Source organism: Oncorhynchus kisutch, linkage group LG30, assembly GCF_002021735.2.
Source record: "Oncorhynchus kisutch isolate 150728-3 linkage group LG30, Okis_V2, whole genome shotgun sequence".
NCBI classification, from domain to species: domain Eukaryota; kingdom Metazoa; phylum Chordata; class Actinopteri; order Salmoniformes; family Salmonidae; genus Oncorhynchus; species Oncorhynchus kisutch.
The window spans coordinates 22,120,198-22,147,967 of NC_034203.2; the positions used below are offsets into that span (position 1 = coordinate 22,120,198).

The 27,770-nt window shown below is 41.1% G+C and overlaps 1 protein-coding gene across 2 annotated transcripts in view; it reads left to right on the top strand.

Moving 5' to 3' along the window:
- Positions 1–20,345: 20,345 nt before the first annotated feature.
- LOC109875124 (cadherin-18-like) overlaps positions 20,346–27,770 on the top strand; it is a 51,462-nt gene continuing 44,037 nt past the window's right edge. Inside the window, exon 1 of one of the 2 annotated variants that reach the window (XM_020467333.2) lies at positions 20,346–20,647. The gene's annotated coding sequence lies outside the window, so the exon portion shown is untranslated. The remainder of the gene's footprint in view (positions 20,648–27,770) is intronic. The other variant, XM_031810951.1, reaches the window with a different exon arrangement.

Sequence of the window (27,770 nt, forward strand, 5' to 3'; positions counted from 1 at the left end):
TACAGCGCACATGGAACAGATTTGCTTTCAATGAGAATGACCGATATATAACTCACATTTCTATATGAATTTCGTCAGGTCACCCAAAAAGTTAAATATTGCAGCTTTAAAGGGAAATTTCTAAATTGTTCAACTTCATATTCATTATCTTCAGCACCACCCCAACATCAACATATGTGAACATTGCCCATTTCTATGTTTTGCAGTAAAAAAAGATAGAGGAAGATATGACATTATCGATGTGCATTGTATGATTTTAACCAATTATGAGTCGGCATTGCCTACTAATTGGTTAATGATGTCTGTCACGAACCTCGCTGAAGATGGTGCCTCTTCCTGTTCGGGCGGTGCTCGGCGGTCGTCGTCGCCGGCCTATTAGCTGCCATCGATTCCCATTCCGTTTGTTTTTGGTTATTGGGTAATTGGGTACACCTGTTTTGTATTAGGGTTTGTTTGTAGGTTATTTAAGGGCACTAGGCCCGCTGGGTATTTGTGCGGGCTTGTTTCTTGTTACTCTGTGTTGGATGGTGTTATTTGTTCGTGTCTTTATTCTCCGGACAATTTTTGTCCTGTTGTTTGGACTGGCAACTTGTATACGCCCTGTGTGTTGGCGTGACCGTTTTTGTTGCGCTGGTGAATAAATTTGACAAACGACTGAACCCTGCTCTCTGCGCCTGATTCCACCCACCACTCCTAGTTTATCGTAACAATGTCATTGGATACACTTATCTTCCTCCATCTTTTTTTTTGTGGAAAACATGGAAACACACCATTTTTATATATTCACTACTGTTCAAAAGTTTGGAGTCACTTAGAAATGTCCTTTCCATGAAAACATGAAATGAGTTGCAAAATGAATAGGAAATATAGTCAAGACGTTGACAAGGTTATAAATCATGTTTATTTTTTATTATTTTTTTTTGTCCAATTAAGCGCCGTCCACAGGGTGTGGCATGGTGTTGCAAAATGGAGTGATGGCCTTCCTTCTTCACGATCCCATTTACCCTGTACAAATCTCCCACTTTACCACCACCAATCACATTGCCTCCACCATGCTTGACAGATGGCATCAAGCACTCCTTCAGCATCTTTTAATTTTAATTTTCTTTTAATTTTAATTTTAATATTCTTTGTCTCACGGATGTTCTTCTTTGTGATCCGAACACCTCAAACTTAGATTTGTCTGTCCATATCACTTTTTTTCAAACTTCTTAATCATCTTCTTTCCCATCTTAATTTTCTGAGATATGTCTGAGATATGGCTTAGATGGAATAGCCTTCATTTCTCAGAACAAGAATATACTGACGAGTTTCCGAAGAAAGGTCTTTGTTTCTGGCCATTTTGAGCCTGTAATCGAACCTGCAAATGCCGATGCTCCAACTAGTCTGAAGAAGGCCAATTGTACTGCTTCTTAAATCAGCACAGCAGTTTTTAGCTGTGCTAACATAATTACAAAAGGGTTTTCTAATGATCAATTAGCCTTTTCAAATTATAAACTTGGATTACTTAACACAACGTGCCATTGGAACAGAGGAGTGATGGTTGCTGATAATGGGCCTCTGTATGCCTGTGTAGGTATTCCATAAAAAATCTGCCATTTCCATCTAAAATAGTAATTTATAACATTTACAACGTCTACACTGTGTTTCTGATCAGTTTTATGTTATTTTCATGGACAAAAAAAATTGCTTTTACCCTGTACAAATCTCCCACTTTACCACCACCAAAGCAAGGAAATGTCTAAGTGACATCAAACGTTTGAATGTTAATGTATGTTGATGTTGAAGTGGTGCTGGAGATGATGAATATGAAGTAAAACATGTTTTTAGATTTCTCTTTAAAGACGCACTCCAGCAATTTTTTTACTTTTCCTGTTGAGTAACAATATCCCACGTATGAATACAGTACTGTACACAAATCAAATCAAATTGATTTATATAGCCCTTCGTACATCAGCTGATATCTCAAAGTGCTGTACAGAAACCCAGCCTAAAACCCCAAACAGCAAGCAATGCAGGTGTAGAAGCACGGTGGCTAGGAAAAACTCCCTAGAAAGGCCGAAACCTAGGAAGAAACCTAGAGAGGAACCAGGCTATGTGGGGTGGCCAGTCCTCTTCTGGCTGTGCCGGGTGGAGATTATAACAGAACATGACCAAGATGTTCAAATGTTCATAAATGACCAGCATGGTCGTATAATAATAAGGCAGAACAGTTGAAACTGGAGCAGCACCACGGTCAGATGGACTGGGGACAGCAAGAGGTCATCATGTCAGGTAGTCCTTGGGCATGGTCCTAGGGCTCAGGTCCTCCAAGAGAGAGAAAGAAAGAGAGAATTAGAGAGAGCAGATGTAGGGTGGCCAGTCCTCTTCTGGCTGTGCCGGGTGGAGATTATAACAGAACATGGCCAAGATGTTCAAATGTTCATAAATTACCAGCATGGTCAAATAATAATAAGGCAGAACAGTTGAAACTGGAGCAGCAGCACGGCCAGGTGGACTGGGGACAGCAAGGAGTCATCATGTCAGGTAGTCCTGGGGCATGGTCCTAGGGCTCAGGTCCTCAGAGAGAGAGAAAGAAAGAGAGAAGGAGAGAATTAGAGAACGCACACTTAGATTCACACAGGACACCGAATAGGACAGGAGAAGTACTCCAGATATAACAAACTGACCCTAGCCCCCCAACACAAACTACTGCAGCATAATTACTGGAGGCTGAGACAGGAGGGGTCAGGAGACACTGTGGCCCCATCCGAGGACACCCCCGGACAGGGCCAAACAGGAAGGATATAACCCCACCCACTTTGCCAAAGCACAGCCCCCACACCACTAGAGGGATATCTTCAACCACCAACTTACCATCCTGAGACAAGGCTGAGTATAGCCCACAAAGATCTCCGCCATGCACAACCCAAGGGGGGGCGCCAACCCAGACAGGATGACCACATCAGTGAATCAACCCACTCAGGTGACGCACCCCTTCCAGGGACGGCATGAGAGAGCCCCAGTAAGCCAGTGACTCAGCCCCTGTAATAGGGTTAGAGGCAGAGAATCCCAGTGGAAAGAGGGGAACCGGCCAGGCAGAGACAGCAAGAGCGGTTCGTTGCTCCAGAGCCTTTCCGTTCACCTTCCTACTCCTGGGCCAGACTACACTCAATCATATGACCCACTGAAGAGATGAGTCTTCAGTAAAGACTTAAAGGTTGAGACCGAGTTTGCGTCTCTGACATGGGTAGGCAGACTGTTCCATAAAAATTGAGCTCTATAGGAGAAAGCCCTGCCTCCAGCTGTTTGCTTAGAAATTCTAGGGACAATTAGGAGGCCTGCGTCTTGTGACCGTAGCATACGTGTAGGTATGTACGGCAGGACCAAATCAGAGAGATAGGTAGGAGCAAGCCCATGTAATGCTTTGTAGGTTAGCAGTAAAACTTTGAAATCAGCCCTTGCATTGACAGGAAGCCAGTGTAGAGAGGCTAGCACTGGAGTAATATGATCAAATATTTTGGTTCTAGTCAGGATTCTAGCAGCCGTATTTAGCACCAACTGAAGTTTATTTAGTGCTTTATCCGGGTAGCCGGAAAGTAGAGCATTGCAGTAGTCTAACCTAGAAGTGACAAAAGCATGGATTAATTTTTCTGCATCATTATTGGACAGAAAGTTTCTGATTTTTGCAATGTTACGTAGATGGAAAAAAGCTGTCCTTGAAATGGTCTTGATATGTTCTTCAAAAGAGAGATCAGGGTCCAGAGTAACGCAGAGGTCCTTCACAGTTTTATTTGAGACGACTGTACAACCATTAAGATTAATTGTCAGATCAACAGAAGATCTCTTTGTTTCTTGGGACCTAGAACAAGCATCTATGTTTTGTCCGAGTTTAAAAGTAGAAAGTTTGCAGCCATCCACTTCCTTATGTCTGAAACACATGCGAGAGGAATGGAAGATTCGATATAGGCCGATAGTTTTTTATATTTTCTGGGTCAAGGTTTGGCTTTTTCAAGAGAGGCTTTATTACTGCCACTTTTAGTGAGTTTGGTACACATCCGGTGGATAGAGAGCCGTTTATTATGTTCAACATAGGAGGGCCAAGCACAGGAAGCAGCTCTTTCAGTAGTTTAGTTGGAATAGGGTCCAGTATGCAGCTTGAAGGTTTAGAGACCATGATTATTTTCATCATTGTGTCAAGAGATATAGTACTAAAACACTTGAGCGTCTCTCTTGATCCTAGGTCCTGGGAGAGTTGTGCAGACTCAGGACAACTGAGCTTTGAAGGAATACGCAGATTTAAAGAGGAGTCCGTAATTTGCTTTCTAATAATCATAATCTTTTCCTCAAAGAAGATAATGAATTTATCACTGCTTAAGTGAAAGTCATCCTCTCTTGGGGAATGCTGCTTTTTAGTTAGCTTTGTGACAGTATCAAAAAGGAATTTCGGATTGTTCTTATTTTCCTCAATTAAGTTAGAGAAATAGGATGATCGAGCAGCACGGTACTGTCTTTCCAAAATAGTCGGAAGACTTCCAGTTTGGTGTGGCGCCATTTCCGTTCCAATTTTCTGGAAGCTTGCTTCAGAGCTCGGGTATTTTCTGTGTACCAGGGAGCTAGTTTCTTATGAGAAATGTTTTTACACACACTTAAGGGGAACAAAATATGTTTGAGCAAAGTAGATTTTTTTGCAAACTTCAAGGAGTAGGCCAAAATAATAAGGAGCAGGTCTTATGGTGACCTCTGATGTCATCAGCCTCCCGCCTTGCTTGCAGGAACTATAGAGGAGCAATAGAGAAAAGAAGAGGAAAGTCCCACCATGTCATGAGGATACCTCAACCATTTATTGAGATGTGCCTTTTGTTAAGTAAATCAGCTGATAAATGAGGTGAAAAGGAGACTGGAGTGCGACTTTAATCTTCACATGGATGATTCACCATCTGATAAAGTATCTTAAATAATGTGGCCTTATATTAACAGTTGCGTAATATCTTAGTGCTGTAGGGATTTTTAATTGTTAATGGTAGTCCATTATAAACAAAAAAACGCTTCAGTAGTCCATGATAATTCCTAGAAGAACCTATTTGTTTTCTCTGTCTCTAACATATGGTAATTTTGAATATGATAGAGCTAATTATAGAACTTTACATCTGAGGGATTCTTTAAGATACTCTAATTTGATGAATTTGATTTATAAATTGAATGTTATTTTCAGAGATTTTAAGTATGATTACATTCAGGTCAAATCCGGTCCTCAGAATGAACAAAAATAGTAACCTAGACAAGACATTTATTGAGTGCTTTTGGATGTGCATATGCTACAGTACACATACACAGTACATTATCCTACTGTACAGTGCATTCGGAATGGATTCAGACCCCTTGACTTTTTCCACATTTTGTTAAGTTACAGCCTTATTCTAAAGTTGATTAAATTGCTTTTTTCCCTCATCAATCTACACACAATACCCCATAATGACAAAGCAAAAACAGTTTTTTAGAAATTGTCGCAAATGTATTACAAATAAAAACAGAAATACTTTATTTACATAAGAAATTCAGACCCTTTGCTATGAAACTCGAAATTGAGCTCAGGTGCATCCTGTTTCCATTGATCATCCTTGAGATGTTTCTACAACTTGATTGGAGTCGACCTGTGGTAAATTCAATTGATTGGACATGATTTGAAAAGGCAAACACCTGTTTATATAAGGTCCCACAGTTGACAGTGCATGTCAGAGCAAAAACCAAGCCATGAGGTTGAAGGAATTGTCCGTAGAGCTCCGAGACAGGATTGTTTCGAGGGACAGATCTGGGGAAGGGTACCAAAACATTTCTGCAGCATTGAAGGTCGCCAAGAACACAATGGCCTCCATCATTCTTAAATGGAAGAAGTTTGGAGACTCTTCATAGAGCTTGCCACTCAGCCAAACTGAGTAATCGGGGGAGAAGGGCCTTGGAAAGGGAGATGACCACTCTGACAGAGCTCCAGAGTTCCTCTGTGGAGATGGGAGAACCTTCCGGAAGGACAACAATCTCTGCAGCACTCCACCAATCAGGCCTTTATGGTAGTGGCCAGAAGGCAGCCACTTCTCAGTAAAAGGCACATGACAGCCCACTTGGAGTTTGCCAAAAGGCACCTAAAGGACTCTCAGACCATGAGAAACAAGATTCTCTGGTCTGATGAAACCAAAATTGAGCTCTTTCATCTGAAAGCCAAGAGTCACGTCTGGAGGAACCCTGTCACCATCCTTACGGTGAAGCATGATGGTGGCAGCATCATGCTGTAGGGATGTTTTTAAAGGCAGGGACTGGGAGACTAGTCAGGGTCGAGGGAAATATGAACCGAGCAAAGTACAGAGAGATCCTTGATGAAAACCTGCTTCAGAGCGCTCAGGACCTCAGACTCAGGCTAAAGTTCCCCTTCCAACAGGACAACGTCCCTAAGCACACAGCCAAGACAATGTAGGAGTGGCTTCGGGACAAGTCTCTGAATGTCCTTGAGTGGCCCAGCCAGAGCCCAGACTTGAACCACATCGAACATCTCTGAAGAGACCAAAAAAAAGCTGTGCAGCGACGCTCCCCATCCAACCTGATAGAGCTTGAGAGGATCTGCAGAGAAGAGTGAGAGAAACTCCCCAAATACATTTGTGCCAAGCTTGTAGCTTCATACCCAAGGAGACTTGAGACTGTAATCAACAAAGTACTGAGTAGAGGTTCTGAATACTCATGTAAATTAGATAATACAGTTGTTGTTTTTTTGTTGATACATTTGCAAAAAAAATCCCCAAAACAGTTTTTGCTTTGTCATTATGGGGTATTGTGTGTAGATTGATGAGGGAAAAAGCTATTTAATCCATTTTAGAATAAGGCTGCAACATAACAAAATGTGGAAAAAGTCAAGGGGTACTGCGCATCAATGTTAGTCTGTGTTTATTATTATACTTAGCTGCATTTCTACTTGACCAGAAGACACACGTTTTCTATCAAACAGTGAAAACTATTTTCCCCAAGGAGTACTACAGTATTCCCTAAGGAAGGTGCCAGTCAGTCCCCTTCCACCCTTTGGATTTAAATGTATTATTCTATTAGCTCATACTTTGCATCAATTTGAGTGTTCCCTATGTTACAATGCTGCAGATGTATTTCTTTTTCTTTTGGAATATAGTGTGTCTGTTGCACTCTGCCAAATGTCTAATTGGTGTGTTGTAATCCATTCGGTACAGTAGCAGCAGCCTGGGGTAGAGTCAGGGGGATACAATACATCGTATTGATTGTCCTGTGAAATCGAGTGCCATTATTTTCTATCAGACCCAATTGATTACACAACTGTGAGTGCAAGAGCACAGAAGAGAGTGTGTGTGTGTGTGTGTGTGTGTGAGAGAGAGAGAGAGGGAGAGAGAGAGAGAGAGAGAGAAAAATAGAGCGATAGAGAGAGTGGAGAGAAGGAGACTGAGAAAGAGATAGAGGGATAGAGAGCAGACTGGCAGGGTATTGTGCTGGCATTCTCTCCTTTCCCCCAGCTTTTTCTCTATTTTATTTCTTGTAATGGACATTTTTTTCCTTCGAGCTGTTCTCGACGGTGCTGAAATGAGGACAATGCACATCCCTAGGTCTCGTGGGTGACTGGATCTGGAGTTGTTCATTCTTTACGCCATCCGGAATTGAGCGCATGCATTGCATTCCCCTCTGCATGTGGTTTCTGTACCTGATCCACGTGGCTTTGAGATGGAGCCCTGAGATTTAACTGAAAGTGAAACAGGTAGGATGGAACACTTCTGAGATGTTCTAGTTGATAGAAAATGTTGTTTTCAGTTGCTTTTTAAAGAACGCTTTGTGTGTGATTTTTAAGAGAGCCATTTCCGGCTTAGGGAATCTTCACTCATAAGGGATGGATTTTGTTGTGTTGTCTAATGAGAGATTTTGAGAGAATCAGAGGATGTGGTGGAGGAGACTAGAATGGACATGAACCTTCTTATGACAGTCAAAAGGTCAGCCATGTTGGTCAGGGAGTTGGTCAACCATGGTTTCCCAGTGCTGTGATAAGATAATGTTTAAAACAATGAATGTGAAGAAAAAAAATCTGAACTGTATGTGTGTTAGCTAGCTGGCCAGACAGTTTTAGAGAAAGTATTATATTAATTATAAAAATTATGCCAACATTCCATTCAAACAGTGCAGTCAATCCCTAGTCCCTAGTCATTCACTGGCTCAAATCAGTTGATAATAGGACTTTGACAAGTTGTAAATGCAACAATTAAGTGATAATGCCAGAGAAGCCTGTGTTTGTAGGATATATTGACGTGGGTGTTATTAGGCCGGAGACAAAGTCGAGGGGCGGCAAACCTTGTCAATATATCCTACAAACACCATCTTCGAGGGCATTATCACTTTTATACAACGGGTTACCAACATATTCCAATAATGGTTTACATATTTTCATAAAAAATGTTATTTTGATGATTTTATTCATACTATGTCATCCTTCCACATGATATAGTCCCGACACAAATTTAGGGTTGCTACTCAAGCCGGCTTGTCGTTCATTCTATTGATTTGATTGCCAGAGACGCGACACAGTCGATCAGTGTTTTTGTTCTGCATCTACAGACACAACCAAGTCTTTTGTTCTAAATGTTCCATTGCCATACTGGCTGGCAACGTTCCTATCCCTTGCTTGCTAGCTAGCCAACTATTGCTAACTTACTGCACATTCACGTCAAACAGTGCAGGCAGAATAACAACAAAGTAGCTGCATTTGCATTTGTTTAAGCTGTTTTCTAGTGACATGTATTTGGATACATCCATAACAATGATGTAATGAGGCCTGACATCGCCTCACATAGAAAATGGTCTCTCTCGTCAGGACACCGTTGTTCAGAGAAGCTAGCCAACAACACAGCTAACACAATCACTTCAAACTGAAGCTGGAAATCATGCACTTTCGTTTGGCCTTTTTCAATTGACATTTCTTTGTCTATATCCATGAAATTATGCTGAATTTGAATATTGAAACCATGTTGCAAATGTAGGAGAAACAGAAGGCAAGGTTTATACAAATCTCCGATGTTGAAAACTAAATGTTATTCTAAAAGTATTGTGAGACAATGTCGAGATGCTTTTTATAGTGCAGATCAAATGTATAAATTGCCTGTCTGGGCCGATGAGCCAGTGGATTGCACAGTCAGATGGGACAAAGTAAATAGCCATTTTAACATCATGGAATGCAGTTTTAACCAATCAGCATTCAGGATTAGAACCACCTGTTGTATAAGTACTGATATTGTATCATATACTAGCACGCACAGCATTCCAAGAATCAAATCTGAGAAATCTATGGTCTGTTTACATAACATTTTAGAGACCATTTATACAGGAAATTGGTATAAAACCTTTATAAACTGTCTGCATAACTATATGACAATATTCTAGGTTGACTATAATTCCATTACACATTTTCTGATACATCACATGCCTTACTTTTATTTTTCTGCATAAGTAAAGAGCAGAAAATTCATAATCTATGTCATCCATTCCAATTAGACTGGTTTTGGATTTCTCCCTGACCAAGATGTCTGCCATTTTCGCCCCATTGTGGTACTTTGACAAAGCCCCTCTAGTAATTTAATAGGATCCCTTAACATGTAAGGGAGAAATTCAGCAGACACAGTAAAAGGTATTTTTTGCGGCCGTGTGTACAATCTCTGCAAAATGAGGGGCTTTTGTGATGAAGCAATTCAAGTGAATGCAGCCATTTAGGGTATAAATCCATGAACTGACAGACTAGTGAAGCGCACATCAACAACCAAACATCAGAGGCTAAAAAGCAGACAGCTCACATTATTCAATTTCAGTTTGCATGGCTGCATAACATCAAGGTTTTGAGGCTAACGATAGGTGTGTGTGTGTGTGTGTGTGTGTGTGTGTGTGTGTGTGTGTCAATGCTTGAGATCAGGCATTTGTGTATATTGTCAGGGTAGTGTACTACACACATGTGTATTTCATTATGTTGTATGCATGTGCTTTTTAAATAGAAGGGCATCTTCATTCACAGTGTGAAAACACCAAATAATTGGTGAATATTCGTTATTGCTTACATTCATTAAATACATATTAGGGATTAACATTTCCTGAAAAAATACAATGACAAGAACCCCGGGAAATTATGAAACATTTCCCCAATGTCGCACTAATACAATTTAACAAAATACACAACATGCGCAGCACTAGATTTAGCAAAAAAATGTTATGCAACATTATCAAAACAGGTTGTCGCATGGAAGCCTTTAGCCTAGCTTATTTACTTCACACAGTCACCATCAATTCAAAGTACACACATAATTGTCACTGCCGGACTGCACACGTGACCCGAATACAGTTAATAAACTCTACAGGAAACCTCTACAACCCTGTTCCTGGAGAGCAGCCATCCTGTAGGTTTTCACTCCAACCCTAATTTAGCGCACCTGATTCTAATAATTAGCTGGTTGATCCACTGAATCTGGCTAGTTACTGTTATGTTTGTTCCTTATATAATGACAAACCGGGGCATAGGTTTAACTACTTCTAATGAGCATATACAGCTAGAAAACTCCATGTTTAGCCATGCAAGGCATTATTTCACCAACTTCCCCGCCCGCATAGCCTGCTGGGTAACGTAGTCTAAATGTTATTAACACCTAACAACACATTTACAACTTGGGTTGGAGCAAGTCTACATGAGGGTAGCTCCCCAGGAACAGGGTTGGAGAGAAATGTACAACAGCATTGCCATGTTAATATCAATTGGGAACTCGGAAAAAAAGTAGCTCCGACTGGGAAAAATCGGTTTGAACGATCATCCAACTCAGTAACTCAGGCCTCTTCCTAGAGCTCTGACTTTCCGACCTGAAGATCACTGACGTCTCTGTCACAAACAAGCAGTCCTGTCCTACAGCCTAGGCTATTTTCTTATCCAGTTCCAATCCCTGACTCCTGTCTCGCATGCAAATTCCTAACTTTATTATGTAATCCACAGGTTACATTATCAAAGCACGTCTGTCACCTATGCATGTCAAAATACCCTATAGCAATTCCTACGTCTCATACCTGCTGCCCATATGAGCAGAGAATGTGTGCTCAACAAACAGTATGAGAGATATTTATATGAGATATTTTTAAAACAGAGTTGTTCCCCGTTAAGATACAGTACCTTGATATTTAAGCTATTTTCATTCATCTCCTTGTTATTCATGAGCTGATCTGCTATCTGTATAACCAAACACAATTTTGCCAAATATAGGATATATTCTGTGGTTCGTTGAAGGAGATTATCTAGCAAGTTTAGCAACTTTGGTCATTTCACTTTTGTTTGACTGCCGTTTCAAAGTTTGTGTGATTTGACAACGCTATGCTCGGGGTGCGCTCTGAGCACGTTCTGTGTCGGGATAGCCTACTGCTGAAATGTGCTGAATTAATTGAGGAACATGATATGACTAAATATCTGTTTAAGTTGCTCTGAAATCTTTACACAGTGGCGCATAGTTTTAAACGCTTTAAATGGGCACTTCCGATTTTTGCGGAATTTCCCAGGACTCTCGTGATAAATATGAATTATGCCCGGTATTGAGACCTGGCATATTTTCGGGAAAATATTTGCCCCTAGTACATATTGCACTAACCATTGGGAATAGGCAACGTTTAATTATGCAGGCTTAGTTTCTCAGCAATATCTTGCTGGAGTTATACCTTGTCTACTGTAAAAAATATTTGTTTTAAATTAAAAACAATACCTCAGCTACTGTGGAATATACCTCAGCCACTGTGGACTAAAGTGTAGCCTAAGTGGTAATGGTGTAGCCAGGTATGACTCATTGGGACATCAATAACCTCTATTCCAAACAGGTATGGAGTGCTCCTCTGTCTGTTGATGTTGTTGAATTGAATGCACCAGCACTGACAGTGGGCTTGTGAATGGCTTTTCACACTGCCTCAGGCAGTATACCTCAGACAGACAACAGAATCTCAAATGACATGTGAATGTCGAGGATGTGCAGTGATATCACTTCATCTGTAATGTTCTTACTCGGTCCTGGTATAGGTAGAAGGTGAGAGATTGGTAGCGTCCAAAATGGCACCCTATTAGCTATATAGTGCACTACTTGTGCCCCAAAGTAGTGCACTATATAGCTAATAGGGTGCCATTTTGGATGCAGGTATGGAACAGTCCAACACCTCACTCAAGCCAGCCACGAGTGATGATTCTCTGGCCTGGCATTAATGAAGTCACCCACTGGGCACAAACTGGTTGAATCCATCTTTTTCCCCACATGATTTCTATTCACTTACATTGAACCAACGTGGAACAGACATTGGAATGACATCTGTGCCCAATGGGTAGCATCCATTATAAGCACTGTGGGTTTGATCTTGTGTTGATTTGACTTCAGTTGCAGAATTTCAGCATGCCGGTTTTGTGTAAATCTCTGACATCTGATGGGGAATGCAACCAACTGACTGACAGAGCAGAGAAATACCCACCATTAAGTACTTTTGCAGATTAGAAACTTTTTATGTAGGTTTGGTATAATCTTACCTTTCCTCTCAAACAGTCCCTTCTATCCAGAGCCCATCAAGCAGCCATCTTGTTATACATCTATTTTAAATGTTTATAGTTTCACCGTCATTTAACCCACAATGTAGCTCAGAAGCTGTGATTCAGCAGAGGGCAGTCTAAAGCCCTTCCACAAAAGAGGACATCTTAATATCACAGTATGTTGATATGCATTCATGCACCCTTACAGTACTGTCATCAGGGTCTACAGTTGAGTACTGACTGTGTGACATGGCTCAGACTGGCAATGCACTCAAGCCCTAATGACCAATAATGAAGTTGGGATAATTGCTAGACTCTTTCATAATGTCAACATCATGACCTGTGGTTAATTGACAGACAGTCTTTATTAGTAAGTTGGGGTTGACAACATTTAAAACACAACACAGTCCCCAGACTTAAGTCCTAGCTACTGGTGAGCAAGATGGCCACCACCCCAGTAGGATGCCCAACAGTATGTTTCCATCCGGCCGCTTATAGGTCCGTTGTTGGCACATGTTGCCTCGCCACTGGCACAGGGGGAAGAACAGCGCAAGTGTCAGCATTCTCAGATACAAGCACTCACTCAGTGAGAGACTGCCCCTAATCTGGTCAATAGCAGACGTTGTATATCGAAGCACTCATCGTTCGGCTCTGTCCAAGTGGCAACAAGATACATGCGGATACATACCATGTTCTCACCAGCAGCAGAAAGGAGATATTCTTCTATGATAATGGAATTTCGCTAACCAACGTTAAAGGTGCATGCCACCAGCTACTGTGCTGGAGTGTGGGGTAATCACAGTTTACAACATCTCTAACATCTCTTCTCTTCTGAGAAGAAAAAAAAGTGCCCTACTAACTTCTAATAGACCCTCCCCAATATCCCTTTCAACCCCCCAATCAACCTCAATGACCCTACATTTCAAACTTTTCTTCGTCAACATATTTAAAAATAATGTTACACATGCTCCACCGTGTCATTGACCAAACACAAACCATTCACATGCTTGCCAACCAGATCTAATGACGAGTTCAATGTACAATGTCCGAAGCGCAATCACCCCCTCTCCCTTCCTAATCTGACCTTTTAAATTTGGTCCACCAACCTTCCTGTGGAGGGCATATAAATACCATCCCTTGGGCTCAGAGTCCCATCTCTTCTGCCACACATCTACCAAAATGGCTCTGATCTTACATGCCTCACCTCTACCCAGTGGAACATTAATATCAATATCTCATTTCAAAGCTCCTTTGGCTACCTGGTCTATAATTTCCTTCAGAATCTAAGCATACTATAATTCTAACAGGTTGTACATCCTCCACCCACTGGAGGGCAACTATTATCGCAAACAGTTCAACTGAGTATACTGACAGTTCATCTGTTAGTCTTCTATGTATCTGCACATCACATTCAGGGTCCCTGGATCCATCTGTGAGAAGCATAAAAACTTCTAACAATGTAATTGTCAACCAGTTTCCCTATATTACTGACTTCTGATCAATCTTTCCTTTTCTCTACCAAGGCTAGATCAACAACAGGATCTGTGAGTAACCAGAATGGAGGAATTGAGCTGGGTGCTCCTTTTTAAATGTTGCCAATGGCTCATTAAGCTCATCAGGCTCAGGTGTGGAAGCTCCCAAGTGTGCTGGTTGCCATGGTGAGCAACAAGGAGGAGGGAACTACAATGAAACAATAAAGGAGACAAAAAAAGAGACAGCAAACCAAAATAACTTTAAAGAACAACACTAACATACAGGCTATGGCAACACATCAGTCACAACATGAGAGGTATGCCATACAGTGGATAACTATAATGTGCTGTTATGGGATATGTTACCAAAAATGTTAGACCATCTTGATATTGACAGATATGTACAATTCCGTCCTCTGTATAATGTATTGTACTGCTGTAGTTGGTATATGACCTCTTACTGTGGCCCCCTCTTTTGTCCAGCTTTGGCAGCTCCACTGGCATTTCTATAGTAAGGGATGCACTCCAGAGTATTCCAGGCAATTATGGCCTACCAGTAGTGTGCTCAGCAAAATATAGAATTCACACAGGTAACATTTACAAAAGCCAATCCCAAATCAATCTAGTCACTTCAGCAACAATTCAAATGGTGTTTGCGTAACACACCTTTCCCATTCCCAAGGAGAAACCAACAGTGGCGTGGTGTAAGAATAAATACTGTGCCATATGCACCTTGGCTGCTTCAAGAGATAAATAACTCAAGGACAGATTCATTGTCAAGTTGAGTGTCGGTCACTTGCATGGAAATGCAGGTGTGTAGAGGTATGCATGATTATATTCCATTCACATAGTCCCAAAACTAGTCCCAAAACTACTCATCTCCCTATGGCACATCTTGACACATCTACTAGAATTATTTTCTACTAGAATGATGTTGATCAGCACTGTTTTAGACAGCTATCAAATTCAGACATCATGTCATTCTGTGAGAACATATTGAGAATAGTAGAGCATCAAGAAAACCAACCTTCTCTTGCTTCAGCACCTCCACTACACCCCCAGCTTCCCCAGCAACCAGTCAGAATAACTAGAGATTGATGCTGATGACACTTGCCAGTTATCTGCTCTTTAGCCACTCTATCACTTACTCAGAAAGGTGCCCTGTCACTGAGAATGTCCACAGGAATATTTGATGGACCTATACCGGTGATCCCAGACAGTGATTAAACTTTGGCCACAGAAATAACACGCTCGTGAGATAAAGACTGTCCAGTCTCTGTAAGGGCCCATTTTTCCATTTCTAATTCATCTGACACCCCAGTGTTAGAGAATGAGCGAAGTAGGGTGTCAGGAAATTGGAAATACTTTTACAGTCCCCAAATGTTGAGAGCAGTTTGGAGGAAAATGGAAAAGGGGGATTCGGAAGGTGTCAGAAGGGTTATAAGTGGGTAGCCAGCTCCTGAGGAGAAACCTAGAGCGAGTACACTTTTATGTGTAGAGAAGTACAAAGCATATGAAGTTGAGTGAAGAAGAAAGAGAGGGACGTTACGATGGGAACTCTATGTGATGTAAGAGGCACACTCAAGTGCTCTGAGCCAGGGGAGGTGAAGAAAGAAAGACAAAAACTTAAAAAGAAGTTTCCATCAAATGGCTGATACCGTTTCCTAGTTTAGCTTGAAAGAGACACAGTGAGAGAGAGTAGGGCAGGAAATTATCTTGGATTTGAACCTACTTCATGGGAAGGGTAAATTGGAACATTTAGACCAATTTTACACTACAATGACATCTAAGATATGTTGGGTTCTAAGATAGTGTATCCAGAGCTGTTTTTGTGTCTTAACACAGGAAGAGGAAAATAAATTGAACTCCTTTAAACTTTGTAGAGAATAAAATGGACAATTCCAAGATTGACTTCAATAATGCATGTATTGCCCTGCACAACCTTGCCATTCAAATGAAGATTATCAGTGCTATGTTATAAAGTCAACACAGATATGATTTCTTATCATCGTTTTTTTCTTGTTGGACCTTATATCAGGCCCCAGCTTGTGCTTCTGACACCCCTTTTGTCATCTCAGTCACACACCACCACTGCCTCAACCATGACAATAAATTACCAGTAGCAGTGCCCATCCGTTATCTTTGGCTAATGCCTAACTGTGGAATTTCAATGTGACATTTATACACAATTTCAAAAGATAAGAGAAGGCTCCACCATGTGCATGCCCCCCTCTTCTAAAATTGCCAGCTGACTAGCAGACTGGAAGGAAAGCATGGGAAATGCACATGGTGAAAAGCTTTCATCACTAAACCCATTGCAATTGATTCATTTAAATAACTAAAGACATTTTCCAAGAATCATAACTTGGATATTGCATATAATAACAAAGGCCAGGAGTTTTGCTGACTATGTGACCAGGTAAAACTTTGGAGCCCTACAGTGCTAATATCACATAATATACTGTAGTTCCAATTTCCCACTTTGAAGATATTACATATCCTCTCTCTTCATCATATCTTGACTTATCATACTTAAATGATATGTACTTGTGATTGGTCCTACCTATTTAAGTCAGGTCATGTAATTTATGTCTTCCTTCCTTTTAGGCTAAATACTCCCTGATAGCATGTAACACTGATGCCAAACTAAGCTGATAGTGGATAATGGGACCTTGTCAGGTCAACTCATTGTTAAGGAATTACTGTGTCTCAAGGGTTTGGTTAAACACATTTGCATTAAAGGTTGATGTATTTGATGAGCGATCATTCTATGTGACATGCTGATGTAGTTGCCATACATTGGAAAAATGCTTTTAAAGGGCCTCCCATTAGTACATTCTAAACCTCTCGTTCATTTATATGTTGCAGTTATATCTTAAAGCCTCGTCATTGTCTTTCAAACATCAACTAGCATGACAGGCGCAGTACAACAGGTGCTCTTTCATATTATTTTTGCTTGTTGTTTGTTATTACTCCCAATCCAAATGGCACTGTGTAATATTTTTAAAGTTAAAATGTGTGACTTCTTTCGTAGAACTCATCCACCTGGTCAATTCATGTCAGTATGACAAAACATTGAGGTGAGGAGAATTTATGTTTTTCATAAGTGAAAGAACACATATGTTGTTATTTTCTTTGTAAATGTTTGAATTATGGGAGTATCCATGAACAATTATGTCCGTTGAAAAGAGGATAAGGACAGCTATATTCCAAACCTATTTCTGAGTTCCTACTGTAGGTCAAGCCATGTGGTAACTAGCATCTTAATTAGCATTGGGGGGGGGGGTTGTCCCTATCACCCAGTGGCCTCATTAGTCCTGGGCGATTAGCCCTGAACATTTAGATGTTAAAACATTTAATAAATAATAATAATGATTTCAGTTATGAGTTTCCATAACCACACATAACCTACGCTAGGCAGTATAAAATTATTGACAAAAATAAACAATGCAATATACTGTGCTAGGCAGTAGCAGGCACTGCAGGTTCCTTGCTATCCAGAATCCTTGGGACGTCCCTACCCCATTGAAGTTGAAATTTATAATGGTTTAGGTAAGGGTTAAGGTTAGGTAGGGGTTATGGTTATGGTTAAGGTTTGGGCAAGGGTATGGTTAGAGGTAGGGTTTAGGGAAGGGACGTCCCAAGGATCGACACAGTGCCTGCTGTGATTGGGCGAGATTTCACAATGCAGTGGACTGCCAGAGAGGAAGAGGCGAAGCTAAAGGTTTTACTCTGCCCAAAATCTCTCCACGAAATAAACCCACGAGTGAGGAATTTTTGTATGGAGGTCAATGAGAGAGTGTTCAATTTGGTCAACAAAAATGTAATTTCTAATTTGCTACGTGAGGCTTATTTGATCGAATAGAAATTGGGTTGGGTTGTTTGGAATGCACTAATATAAGTGGACGCACGTGGCATTTAATGAAAATCAAGATAAAATGACTTTATATCAGAGTTGTGTCCGTTGTCATAGAGATATATAGAGGACTCATCATGGATATAACTTGTTTTAGCATGTACATTCCCCATGCTGTCACAGACATGATAATGGCACAGATACAGAATTTAGTTCTCTATCTATCTCTGTTGTTCACACGCGTCTCATCCCTCTCATTGGCTAGAAAGGTCCGACCTGATCTCGCCTCTTCCCGACTGCCTTCCATCTTTGAGGACAAGTATTGTTAGAGCTGTCACTTGACTATCTTGACTATCTTGTCAATATCTTGTCAATATCTTGTCAATATAATAGACAATCTTTGGGACCACTCACGTCCATTGACCCCACCCCTACAGCACCTGTTCGATGTCAATGTCATCACTCAGCAAAATCCCTGTCACTCAAGTCTGGAGCATAGCACAGAGCAAATGAACATTCAGAACTTCTCCCGAAAGAGAGGCAAAAAAAGCAAGCAGGTTGAGCTGGCAGCAGTGAATGAGGTGCAGAGGGAAGAACAGCCAGAAAGTAAAAGTGCAGCAGCAGTGGCGTTAGCCACAGGTTTGTACAGGGTTGGTGGTAGCTAACTAACTACTCTCACTCAGCATAAGGGTTGGCTAAAGATAATAAGCCAGTGTTAGCGCTCTGAATCCTTAATTAAAGCTGCAATTGATAACTTTGCGTTTTATAGATCTGTCATTCTCATTGAAAGCAAAACTAAGAAGCAGTAGATCGGTTCTATGTGGACTACTTCTATGCTTCCTGTTCTTAAGTTTTGTTTTTGCATCTTTTACTTTCATTTTGGAAAACTAATTTAACAAAATAATGCAGATGAGCCAAGGATGATGACATATGTAACAGCAGGCTATATAGTGGAGCACTTAAGACATCTTGGTAACCAGATTCCCGCTATTCAACCCTAGTATGCCCCTGCCATCAACTCCATTATAATGAATCCTAAGCTCTTTTGTGCTTGTGCTATATAAAGCTCCCTTCAAATCAAATAACATTTTATTAGTCACATGCGCCGAATACAACAAGTGTAGACCTTACAGTGAAATGCTTACCTACATGCCCCTAACCAACAATGAGGTTTAAAAAAAAAACGAATAACAATAAGTAATAAAGGAATAAAGTAATTAAAGAGCAGCAACATTATGTACAAAATCAGATAAAAATGAGTTACAAACAACGGAAACAAAACGTTAAGAAAACAGTTGGTTAGGAGCCCATATAACGTCAGCCTTCTTCTGACACACATATTTCTTCTGTCACACACCCCCACATACGTGTGCAAAGACATGCATCCACACACACACATTTACTCAAAATTGCATACAGTCTGTTATTCTCACGGCATAAAATGCAGAATTTAGTTATGAATATCATTCGATCAAATATGGGTCTGGTTGTCACAAGTGGACAGAGTGTGTTTGATAGCTTATAACTCCGTGCTGGAATTTCAACCCAGGACCTTGGTCTTTCTCCCAATATTAAAAAGATTATTGTAAGATATACTGGTGCTGAGAAATACACACTAGAGTAAAAAGTGTGACAACCAACCCCGGTCTTCCCTACGGTTTTACATAACTCAACCTGGGGCCCACCAACAGTGCCACTGATAATGTTGGCAGAGGTAAATAAATAAATGAGGCTGAAAAGATAAATCACCTCCCTATCCTTCGACTATGTGGGGGGAAGATGATGGATGGCATGGGAGTCAACTGTGAAGGTTTGATGACTTTGGGGCTTTGGTAGGTAAACCGTTTCTTCCTCCTGTAAGCCCTTTGTTTTATCACATTCTCAACTCTCTGCTTGCTTCCACAATACTATGTGCAACCCTCCCTCACGTTTATTTTTTATGTGCTGACACATTCACTGTCATCTCGGTTAAAAATGTCCTGTGGTCTGGTGGGGCTTCACGCTCTTCCCTCCCCCTCACTCTCAGTCTTATATTATTCATCAGGATTCCTTTAGAAGCGACTCTCTCCTTAAAGCAAATTCACCCCTCTGCTTTGCGTTTGTTACACCTTAGCCCAGTCCCTGAGGCAGCAGATGTAGAGAAAGAAAGAGAGAGTACAGTGTGTGTGTGTGTGTGTGTGTGTGTGTGTGTGTGTGTGTGTGTGTGTGTGTGTGTGTGTGTGTGTGTGTGTGTGTGTGTGTGTGTGTGTGTGTGTGTGTGTGTGTGTGTGTGTGTGTGTGTGTGTGTGTGTGCGTGTGTGCGTGTGCGTGTGCGGGAGAGAGTAAAAAATGTGAGGAAAATGCTGAGATGACAGTGTGTGCTTGCATGTGTGCGTAAGAGAGAGAAAGAGTGTGAGAGCATCCGTGTGTGTCTATGTGTACCAGTGTGTTGTTAGTCGGCCAATCAGAGCACCACTCCAGAGCTGCAGCAGGCAAGTGAGGCAGCAACCTGGCGGATTGGGGAGATGACTCCACTGAGGTGGATTGGGAGCAGCAGTAGACAGATAGGGGAGAATCTGTTCACAGCTCACTGTTCACATACCTTATCATCTGTTTGGAGAAGAAAGGTAAGGGCAAATTGTTCAGCACATTCAATCCATCTCTCTCTCTCTCTGTTGTCATAGCTTTCACATCTGCTATGGTCTGTCGTGCTACTGCTGCTGCCTCTGCTGTTGGATCCTCTGAAGCTGCTTTTGCCTGTGGTGAGCGCTGCTACTGTGAAAAAGTGTGAGTTCATTTATGTTTTATTCACGCTGCTTCAGAGCCTCTCTATACGGCCAGGGAAATGCAAGAATGAGAGCCCTGCTGCCATATTTTCAATGGTTTTATTGTTTGAGCTTTATTGGAGGTGTCCTTTTTATTATCACCAAGGTATATATCAAATTACCATAGTACTTTTCATAGGCACTCATAGCTCCAGCTCTCAGATGGAACTAAACAGGAGAGTGGAATCCTGTGGAATAATTTCACTGCTCCATGATCAATTCACTGCAGTCTAGCAATTGGCTGTGTTAGTGCCTCAAAATATGTAACTGGCTAAAGAACAAGAAAATATGTGATGGTTCTGCTGAAAAATATCCACCTAATGTGTAGAGGAAGGGTTGAATTTCTGCAGGTGCTGATTTGTATAGAATACATAAGGGTGTATGTAGGCTGCTATTCTAAAATGTCATGTAGTGTCTTTGTCAGCTGCAGCTCATTACCTTATGATTAGAGAGATCCATGCTAAATGTATGCATAATTCCCTCCATTGAAATGCCAAAGGAATTCTCCTGAGTTCTATTTGAGCCAGAGGGGGGGGGGGGGGGGGGGGGGTTTAAAAGACTCGCTGGGACAGTCTGTCTCTGCTAGCTACTTTAGTAGATACCTCTTCACTAATGCCTTATGCAGTGGGGATGTCAATGACTCAATGTGCCAGACCCACGTCAAGCTTTCCCTTGAGTCATTCTCTGTATACTGCTAATCCTGTAATGAGCAATCATTCTCACCATCCTCTCCTGAGATTTACTAAAACTCCACAAGGGGTGGTCTTTCCTCCAGTCTCCACAGAGGGAAGAGGATACTGGAAGCCAAGTCAAGTGAGATTCTTGGTGGGGAGCAAAAACCACCTGCTTGGTTTTGTAGATCTCAAACCCTGAGAGATGAGTGTGCTAATTTGTGCTAATCTCTTTTGACCAGTATGTGGTGCGTTCATGTTGGTCCTGTAATGTCTTACTCCCACTATAACCAGCGTTGTCAGTGAAGATAGTTCATGGTTGTCTACAGAAATATCTCAAAATGTCATTGTTGCCAAACTTCCAACAACAAGCAGGATGTAGCATTTACAGAGATTTTGTATTTGCTGAGTGCAATTGTTATCAGATCTTGTAAACAAATGGCCAGATAAACAAAACACAACAGACCTTTGTCTTGAAAAGACCTACAGTATAAACTTCCAAATATAAAGCTGCACTTACAGCAAGGCAAGGGTCCAAGCTTTTGAGCATAAAAGTAGCAAGCTGAGTTTGTGTATTTGAGGTTAAGCCCAGCTAGCTACTGTATCCTCCATTAGCCTAGTGTTGAGGGCAATGCCCTGACATGCCCGAAGCTGTGTTAGCTAGTGACTTGATATTGAAGTGCAAGGCCAGCCTTCTCAGTCATAGATACTATAGTGAAGTGACCAGTAATTGTATTTCTCTAGCATACATCTAATTTTATGTTGCTGGCTTGGGATAGGTAAAATCTATTTTCAGGCTAGTAGCTGATTTAGCTAGTTAGCTGTAAGCTACAGTTTGGCTTAGCTGTACAATGTTGCTAAGTATAATTAAAATCATAATTATCCTTAGAGTCCAACATGACTCTTGAACTTGGTGCAGGAGAAAAAGGGGAGGGATATGCATAGGTCTAAGCTACAGTTCACAACTCGTCATAATGTAAGCCACGGCCTCAGATGTAGTCTCAAGGTCCACAGAGTATTTCTCTCCAATTAGCATCATAATTAGCAACATTAGAAACTAATCAATTGCTAATCTGTTTTGTGGCCCTCAACTAATCAGAATGAATAGTTGCAACACCCTTACCCTTGAATTGCATACAAGGACAATCAATTAACTATTTTCTATTTAAAAAATCCTGGTATATTTGTAGAAAATATTGGATATTTGATTCATATCCTGTTAGCCTGGAATCATGTTTAGCCATACTGCAAAAGACAGATGTGGGTGTTTTCAGGGTAGAAGTTTCCTATTTCCTGAAATTGAGCATAGAGAGAACCTGCAGAGCAATATCCACTATATTTCAATGACAGTTATCTGTAGCTACATGTATTTCTGCTGACACTCTTAACTCAACCATGTTGAGGGATGTAGCAATAGAATGAATATCCTGTGTGAACCTAATGCTTATAGCAACAATTGCCCATGCTACAGTGCCTTCAGAAAGTTTGCATACCCCTTGACTTATTCCACCTTTTTGTTGTGTTACAGCTTGAATTCAAATTTTGTTAAATACAGTCGAAGTCGGAAGTTTACGTACACCTTAGCCAAATGCATTTAAACTTAGTTTTTCACAATTCCTGACATTTAATCCGAGTAAAAATTCCCGGTCTAAGGTCAGTTAGGATCACCACTTTATTTTAAGAATGTGAAATGTCAGAATAATAGTAGAGAGAATTATTTACTTCAGCTTTTATTTCTTTAATCACATTCCCAGTGGGTCAGAAGTTTACATACACTCAATTAGTATTTGGTAGCATTGCCTTTGAATTGTTTAACTTGGGTCAAATATTTCAGGTTCCTTCCACAAGCTTCCCACAATACGTTGGGTGAATTTTGGCCCATTCCTCCTGACAGAGCTGGTGTAACGGAGTCAGGTTTGTAGGCCTCCTTGCTCACACACCCTTTTTCAGTTCTGCCCACACATTTTCTATAGGATTGAGGTCAGGGCTTTGTGCTGGCCACTCCAATACCTTGACTTTGTTGTCCTTAAGCCATTTTGCCACAACTTTGGAAGTATGCTTGGGGTCATTGTCCATTTGGAAGACCCATTTGCGAACCAGCTTTAACTTCCTGACTGATGTCTTGAGATGTTGCTTCAATATACCAACATCATTTTTCATTCTTCATAATGCCATCTATTTTGTGACGTGCAACAGTCCCTCCTGCAGCAAAGCACCCCCAAAATATGCCACCCCGTGCTTCACGGTTAGGATCGTGTTCTTCGGCTTACAAGCCTCACCCTTTTTCCTCCAAACATAACAATGGTCATTATGGCCAAACAGTTCTATTTTTGTTTCTTCAGAGCAGAGGACATTTCTCCAAAAAGTACGATCTTTGTGCCCATGTGCAGTTGCAAAATGTAGTCTGGATTTGTTATGGTGGTTTTGGAGCAGTGGCCTCTTCCTTGCAGAGTGGCCTTTCAGGTTGTGTCGATATAGGACTTGTTTTACTGTGGATATAGATACTTTTGTACCTGTTTCCTCCAGGATCTTCACAAGGTCCTTTACTGTTGTTCTGGGATTGATTTGCACTTTCCGCGCCAAAGTACGTTCATCTCTGAACGGCATGACGGCTGCGTGGTCCCATGGTGTTTATACTTGTGTACTATTGTTTGTACAGATGAACGTGGTAACTTCAGACGTTTGGAAATTGCTCCCAAGGATGAACCAGACTTCTGTGGATGTCTACAACTTTTTTTCTGAGGTCTTGGCTGATTTCTTTTGATTTTCCCATGATGTCAAGCAAAGAGGCACTGAGTTTGTAGGTAGGCCTTGAAATACATCCCAGGTACACCTCCAATTGACTCAAATTATGCCAATTAGCCTATCAGAAGTTTCTAAAGCCATGACATAATTTTCTGGAATTGTCCAAGCTGTTTAAAGGCACAGCCAACTTAGTGTATGTAAACTCTGACCACTGGAATTGTGATACAGTGAATTATAAGTGAAATCATCTTTCTGTAAACAATTGTTGAATTACTTGTGGCATGCACAAAGTAGATGTCCTAATCAACTTGCCAAAACTATAGTTTGTTAACAAAAAATGTGTGGAGTGGTTTTAATGACTCCAACCTAAGGGAATGTAAACTTCCAACTTCAAGTGTATATGTTTTTTCTCACCATCTACACAAAATACACCATAATGACAGAGTACATTTTTCCCCCCAAATGTATTGAAATTGAAATACAGAAATATCAAATTTACATAAGTATTCCCACGCCTGAGTCAATACTTTGTAGAAGCGCCTCTGACAGCGATTACAGCTGTGAGTCTTTCTAGGTAGGTCTCTAAGAGTTTTTCACACCTAGATTGTGCAATATTTGCCCATTATTCTTTACATTCTTCAAGACTTGGCACATTGGTTGTTGGTCATTGGTAGACAACCATTTTCAGGTCTTGCCTTAGATCTTCAAGTAGATTTAAGTCAAAATTGTAACTTGGCCACTCAGGAAATGTCACTGTCTTCTTGGTAAGTAACTCCAGTGTAGATTTGGCCTTGTGTTTTAGGTTATTGTCCTGCTGAAATGTGAACTCATCTCCCAGTGTCTGATGGGAAGCAGACTGAACCATGATGCATGTTTTGAAATATGTGTATAATACAAATATGCTTCCTTCTTTTTGCTCTGTCAATTAGGTTAGTATTGTGGTGTTACTACAATGTTGTTGATCCATCCTCAGTTTTCTCCTATCACAGCTATTAAACTCTGTCGCTGTTTTAAAGTCACCTTTGGCCTCATGGTGAAATCCCTGAGCGGTTTTCTTCTTCTCCGGCAACTGAGTTAGGAAGGATGCCTGTATCTTTGTAGTGACTGGGTGTATTGATACACCATCCAAAGCCTAATTAATAACTTCAGCATGCTCAAAGGGATATTCAATGTCTGCTTTTTAAAATGTTCCCAATTACCAATAGGTGCCCTTCTTTGCGAGTCATTGGAAAACCTCCCTGGTCTTTCTGGTTCAGTCAGTGTTTGAAATTCATTGATTTACTGAGGGACCGTACAGCTAATTGTATGTGTGGGGTACAGAAATAAGGTAGTCATTCAAAAATAATTTTAAAAAGTATTTTTGCACACAGAGTGAGTCCATGCAACTTATTATGTGACTTGTTAAGCAAATGTTTACTCCTGAACTTATTTAGGCTTGCCATAACCAGGGTGTTAAATACTTATTGACTTACAACATTTCAGCTTTTCATTGTTAATTCATTTGTAAAAAAACATTGGAAATACATAATCCCACTTTGACATTATGGGGCATTGTGTGTAGGCCAGTGACAAATCATCTAGATTTAATCTATTTTAAATGCAGGCTGTAACACAGGCTGTGAAAACCTCTGAAGGCAATGTATATATTTCTGTCCATTATATACTGTATATATACATTATAAAGTGGGTGAAACAGTATGTGAACATTATCAAAGTGAGCAATGTTCAATGACTCCATGTACTGTATACTGAACAAAAATATTAATGCAACAAGATTTCACTGAGTTACAGTTCGTTCATATAAGACATTTTAGGACCTAATCTGTGGATTTCACATGATTGGGAATAAAGATATGCATCTGTTGGTCACAGATACCTTACAAAAATAATAGGGGCGTGGATCAGAAAACCAGCCAGTATCTCATGCAGCGTGACACATCTCCTTTGCATAGATTTGATCAGGCTGTTGATTGTGGCCTGTCTAATGTTGTCCCACTCCTCTTCAATGGCTGTGTGAAGTTGCTGGATATTGGCGGGAACTGGAATACGCTGTCGTACATGTCAGTTCAGAACATCTAAAACATGCTTAATGGGTGACATGTCTGGTGAGTATGCAAGCCATGGAAGAACTGGGACATTTTCAGCTTCCAGGAATTGTGTACAGATCCTTGTGACATGGGGCCGTGCATTATCATGCTGAAACATGAGGTGATGGCACGCCAATGGGCTTCAGGATCTCATCACGTTATCTCTGTGCATTCAAATTCCCATCGATAAAAAGCAATTGTGTTCTTTGTCCATACCTTATGCCTGCCCATACCATAACCACATCGCCACCATGTGCACTCTGTTCACAACATTGACATCAGAAACCGCACGCCCACACAATGCCACACACGCCGTCTGCCATCTGCCTGCTACAGTTGAAACCAGGTTTCATCCACGAAGAGCACAGTTCTCCAGCATGGCAGTGGCCACACAGATGAGTTGCCATTAGACGGTTTCAAACTGTTTGTGCATTAATTCTTCGGTTGTGCAAACCCACAGCTTCATCAGAAAAAATAAGAAACTGGCACACTGTTCTTGCTAGTATCACTGCTCTTTAATAAGCTTTACATATCGGCCTCAAGGCCTTTGTCAGAGCCCATTGTGAGTTTTTTTAATTAGCTCCCTTTTGTAGACATAGCTCCATGGATGCATTGAATAGATGTGGGTGGAGCTATGTCTACATAAGGGAGCTAATTGAAAAAAGGCACAAAAGCTCTGACAAAGGCCTTGAGGCCGATACATAAAGCTTATTAAAGAGCAGTGATACTAGCAAGAGCAGTTTCTTATTTTTTCTCATCTTATTCAAGAGTTACCATGCACCTGCAACACAGATAGCTCAGATGTGAGAGTGGCTATAGAATTTTGAATCAGCTGTCCGGGTGACTGGTCTCAGTGACCCGGGTGAAGAAGTAGGATGTGGAGGTCCTGGGCTGGCATGGTTACACGTGGTCTGTGGTTGTGAGGCCAATTGGACGTACTGACAAATTCTCTAAAATGCCATTGGAGGCGGCTTATGGTCGATCATCTTTGCAAAGGAGAAATGCTCAATAAAAGGCATGTGAAGAAATGTGTGAGAAATAAGCTCTTTGTCCATCTGGAACATTTCTTTTATTTCAGTTCATGGAACATGGGACCAACATTTTACATGTTGGGTTTATGTTCTTGTTCAGTATACATAGGGCAGCTGTCTCTATGGTGCATGGTAGAGTACCGGGTGGTAGCTGGCTAGAACAGTGACTAAGGTTCAGAGCAGGGTTGGCTAGTGGTGATTATTTAACAGTCTGATGGCCTGGAGATAGAAGCTGTTTCTCAGTCTCTCAGTCCCAGCTTCAATGCACCTGCCATGTGTTCACCTTCTAGACGGTAACAGGGTGAACAGGACGTGGCTCGGGTAGCTGAGGTCTTTAATGATCTTCTTGACCTTCCTGTGACACCGGGTGCTGTAGATGTCCTGGAGGGCGGGCAGTGTGCCCCAGTTGATGCGTTCGGCTGACTACACCAACCCCTGGAGAGCCCTGCATTTGTAGATGTTGCAATTGCCATACCAAGGGGTGATACAACCTGAAGGGATGCTCTCAATGGTGCATTATAGAAGTTTGTGAGGGTCTTAGGGGCCAAGCC